General features: G+C 38.5%; 1 non-coding gene across 1 annotated transcript; it reads right to left on the bottom strand.

The window, feature by feature from the left end:
• Window positions 1-4,590: 4,590 nt before the first annotated feature.
• TRNAE-CUC (transfer RNA glutamic acid (anticodon CUC)) lies at window positions 4,591-4,663 on the bottom strand. The gene has a single exon. It is a non-coding gene; the product is annotated as a tRNA-Glu (tRNA).
• Window positions 4,664-5,226: the final 563 nt, after the last annotated feature.

Raw genomic sequence — 5,226 nt, 5'->3', positions numbered from 1 at the left:
CCAACTGCATGACCTCACCTCAACCTAATTACCTCCCAAAGGTCCCATCTCCAAAAACTCACACTAGGGGTTGGAGCTTCAATATATGAATTTGGGGAGGATGCGAATATTTAGTCTGTAACATAGGGTAAAACATTTACCTTTCCCCTGGGGAGTTGCTGCTTATTTTTACTCACACAGTTATCCTGGCTTCAGAGGCCACCATTCATCCTTTAATGCTCTGATCCAAACCTCAACTGGTAGCATAAGTAGCGAAATGAATTTATCTATTGACCACTTTGTAGAAGCTGAGTAATATTATTGTGGTTAATTGTAGAGGACATGGATTGTAAAATAAGATCTCCTCTCAGTTCTCTGAGGACTCTAGTAGGAGTCTAGCTTAGATAGCTGTGCCAATGACTAATATCAGATTGCTGTAGATCAGGGTTTCTCAGCCCTGTCTACACAATGGAATCATAGAGCGGGAGTAGGGCATGAGAAAGGGTGAAAAATACCAATGCGTTAGCCCACCTCCTGAGTCTAATTTGGTTGCTTTGGTTCAAGGACTGAAGCTTCAGTATTTTAAAATTGTAATGTGCAGCCTCAGAGATGCAGACTATGGTCCTACCATCCTACATTGGCCTATGCAAAATTGTCCACTACCTGCTGTGAATTTTAAGGTTTAATGTGTGGCTGTATAGCAAGGGGACAAGCAATAGTTAATTAGAAGAGCTCTTTGACTCTCTAGAGAAAATAAACACGATCATATTTAAAAACAAAACAGTGTACACCAATGTGCATAGCAGCATTTTTGACCATAGCCAAAGGTGGAAGCAATGCAAAGGTCCATCAACAGATAAATGGATAAACAAATTGTGGTATATATACAAAACGGACACACATTCAGCCTTAAAAAATAATGAAATTCTGATATATGCTACAAAAATGAATGAACCTCAAAAAATATGCTGAGTAAAATAAGCCAGACACAAAAGGACAAATATTGTATATTCATAGAGAAAAGAAAATAGATTTGGGGGAATGGTTAGTTGGTATTTAATGAGTATTTAACAGATTTTCTGTTAGGGATGATGGAAAAGTCCTAGAAATGGATTGTGGTAATGGTTATACAACACTGTGAATATATTGATACTTAATGTCAATGAATTGGATATTTGTGTGCATGCTCAGTCGCTCAATCATGTTTGACTTTTTGTGACTCCATGGACTGTAGCCTATTAGGCTCCTCTGTCCATGGGATTGTCCAGGCAAGAATACTGGAGTGAGTTGCCACTTTCTCCTTCAGGGAATCTTCTCAAACCGGGGCTTGGACCTGCATGTCCAGCATTGGCAGGTGGATTCTTTTACTACTGAGCCACCTGCGAAGCCCAAATTGGGCACTTGAAAAGGTTTACATGGTACATTTTTTTATTATGTATATTTTATCACAATAAAACAAGATGAAATAAAACCTCTTCTTTATGGGTGTGATACTTCTAAATGAAAATGGAAGCTGCTGTATAATTAGTATAAATAGTAAAAAGAATCAGCAACAGTGAAAGAGAAATCCCATTTAAAAAGGGTTTTTTAGAATGTTATCAACAGCCTGAAGTCACTAGGAAATGATATCTTTACATGACATTTTTCAATCTTTTAAATATCAGTATGTGTGTCCAAGCCTTTTAAAAGAAAAATAATGCTTTTTCTGTTTAGAATGTATTTTTTCTGAAAAAATTTGAAGTCAAAATTAACGTTTGAAAATGAAAGCAATGACAATGTCTCCAACTAAATTTGGCATCACTACAGTTTTAGACACAACAGTATTAAGTGTATTGTTCTCAGCCTTAAAGGTTATCAACCAATGATTAGCGTAATGTTGGAACAGGTGCTATAAAGGATGAAGATTATCATGCTTTTGAAATTTCTGACTCATGCTATATAGTCTGCCATAAAGGGCAGTATAAAAAGGGATTTGTTCAGACCAAAGAAAATCAGATAATTAGTTATTTGAGTGATATTAAGAAGTGCTTGTAATAAGATAATGTCCTTCTTATAAATCAACCGTCACCAGCTCCCTTTTTATTCCATGACAATGAATGCAAAATGTTACTCAAATTCAGATAACGTGTCTTTCTTTGCTTGCTATTAACTTGATTAATCCCTTTCTCACAGCTCCAGCTCTCTCTCTCTCTCTCTCTCGTATTTCTCTGCCTCTTTCCCATATGAAATCTTTTCTCAAGGTAACATATTCCCAGAAATCATAATGAATGTAATGGAATAAAAAAGTAACTCATGATTTCAACGTTTGCTTTTGCCAACACGTCTTTGGCTATAGATCAGCAGTATGAGGCAATCGAGTGCAGGTTAACAGGGCATTAGAAAGCGCTTCTTCAAGCTGTTTACCAAACCCCACCTGCAGGTGGGATTTTTTGCTGTGTTAAAAGTTTAGAGTTGACTGAGTGAATGTGGGAAGAAATGGAAATAGTCAAAAACATTCAGGTTTATAAGACTTCTACAGGATGTCTTAGAGTCCTGCCCTCCCATGGTTAAATTCCCTTCCGCATCTCTCTCCCGCATCAAGGTAGCTTGCCTCAGAGCTCAAAGGCTTTTGTGAGTGACCTTCTCTCTCTGTTCCTCTCTTCTAACATAACTAAGGAATTTTAGAAGCTTCCCTTTTCTTTCTTGCTTCCTTTGGGCCTTGGAAAATCTTCACCCGAGTAGCTGGGGCTACATTCTGGGGAGGTATTTTCCTACTGGTCAGAGTTGAATGTCACGAATGGGTTTTGGCTTAGAAGCAATGCCATCCACAAGGAGCTGTGTCCAATGATTGAGCCACGTTGCAGTCATATGACCCAATCATTCATTTGTTGGTTCAGTGTATACTTCTGTGTTTATTTACTGAATGGCTGCTATATGCCAGGCAGTGTTTTACAGGCTAGATGTAAACCAGGTGGGAATTGTTGCTCTTGTGGAACTCATATTCTACATGAATAGAATAGAAATAGAAACAGGTAACAAATCAACAAGTAAAATGTAAAGAACATAAAGGATGTTAGATGGTGATAAGAACCAAGCAAAAAAATAACAAAGCAGAGAAGAGAGAGAGAGAATGCACAGTATTAAAGTAGCGAGAGAAGACCTTTCTGAGGAGGTAGCACCTGAATAAAGATCTGAAGGAGGAGAAAGAACAAGTCTTGCATGTATCCGAGGGAAGAACATTCCAGACAGAGAGTTCAACAAGTGCGAAGTATCTACCTGAGGTAGTTGTGAAAGTGTGTTCCAGAAGGAACAGGAAGACCATGAGGCTGCAGTGGAGTAAGAAAATGGGAGGGCATCAAGGGATGATGACAGAGAGGCTGGCCAAGTGCCACGAGTCCTTGGAGAACATGGCAAGGACTTTGTGGTTCTTTTCTAAGTAACATGGAAAATGATGGGGAGGGTGAGGGCTTGAGCAGATAACTGACATGAACTGATTTTTATTTGAAAAGGCTGATCCTGGATACATATTAAGTCTGAAGGAGGTAAGAGCAGAAATAGTGAAACCAGTTAGGAGAGTGCAATAATCCAAGGAAAGGTGATGGAATTTGGCCCAAGACAAGAGCAGTGGAGGTGATGAGAGGAAATCTATCTGAAAATATTGTGAATATAGTCAGTAAGCCAATGCCTATGGATCTAATATAGGGTGAGCAAAAATGTGATGAGTTGAGATGATTCTGTCTGACTAAAATATTCTGCAAGATACTGACATCTCAGTTTGTTCCTCTCCAATTGAAATAGATGCTATCAATAATGCCAGTATTTACAGGTGAAGAAATGAAGTTAAGGAGAGTAGATAATTTGCCTAAAGTCACACAGTTTGTAAGGGAAAGAACCAAGGCTTAAACCCAGATCTGTCTGATCAGAATCCATCATTTTAACCATCACTATTTAGTAATATACCTTTTAGACAAACATAAGAACAATATTTTAATTTAACTTAACTATCTACCTTAAAAGAATTTTTTAAAGTAGCAAGTGTCATTGTAAAGGTATAAGCAAGAGAAAGAAAGCTATCACACTGAGTAATAAATCTGCTCCATTTCCTATCATCATTCATAAAATGACCACATAATAAAGTGGGACCAGTTTATAGGCAGAGCTTTTAAGAGTAGGAACACTCCTTACAGAAAATGGACCTGGCTGGGAACTGACTATAGGTAAGACAATGTCTTCCTTTTAGTTTAATTTGTACAGCCTGATAAATGATCTTTAAGAAGCTGTCCCCAGTCTGGGGAGGTGTGCTGTATTCTGAGATTTTAAATCATGAATCAACAGGCTTCATCCACCCCACACTCTGCTCTTTGATGTATTTTCAACTGTTTTCAATTCATTCTCCATGGACAGTTCAGCCTAAGCTGATCCAGTTTGCCCTGTGTTTTGGTACATTCTGGCCTCAGGCCTTGCTTTGATTCTCAGCTATTATTTTTGTTTCTTTTCTAGAGTTCAGGGTATCTGCATTTTCTCAGGTAATGTTGCTCTTGATTTATTTATATGTCCTGTGTACTCCCCCTTCTGTGTTTTGTTTGCTTGCTTTGTTTTTTTTACCACACCACACAGCTTGTAGAATCTTAGCTTTCCAACCAGGGTTTGAACCTGGATCCTCCGCAATGAGAGTGCAGAGTCCTAACCACTGGACCACCAGAAATGCCTTCTGTTTTCTTTTTTTTTCTTCTTTCTATTATTTATTATTTATTTTTTATTTTTCTCCCTCCCCCCGCTTCTTTTTCTTTCCTTTTTTACAAACCCTTCTGTCGAGGGCTGACTTTCAATAGATCACAGCCAGGGAGCTGCTCTGCTACATATGAAACCCCAACCCAGAAGGAGGTCATCTACAAATGGTTTAGCACGAAGTTCCCCATGAACATGTTTTTTTGTTTTTCAGTAGCATTCCCACCCAGATCTGTCCTGACCATCTACATCTATTCATAAGCCAGTGATTTAAACTCAAAATGCATTTTCTGTTAACACTGAAAAACTGTCCCTCAGACACATCTGTAAAAGCAGGTGACAGCATTTTTGAGCAAAAAGAGCATGAGCTTTAGAGGCAGGCAGATGTGACTATTATGGGGATAAAAATGAGAAAATACTATAAAATGTAAAGTATTATTGGGCTCCCCAGGTGGCGCTAGTGGTAAAGAGCCCTCCTGCCAATGCATGAGATGTAAGCAACTTGGGTTCATGGCAATCCACTCTAGTATTCTTGCCTGG

Source organism: Ovis canadensis, chromosome 8 (genome assembly GCF_042477335.2).
Source record: "Ovis canadensis isolate MfBH-ARS-UI-01 breed Bighorn chromosome 8, ARS-UI_OviCan_v2, whole genome shotgun sequence".
Taxonomy (NCBI): Eukaryota; Metazoa; Chordata; class Mammalia; order Artiodactyla; family Bovidae; genus Ovis; species Ovis canadensis.
The sequence above is the reverse complement of the archived record's forward strand: the minus strand, read 5'-3'. Positions and strand labels throughout refer to the sequence as shown.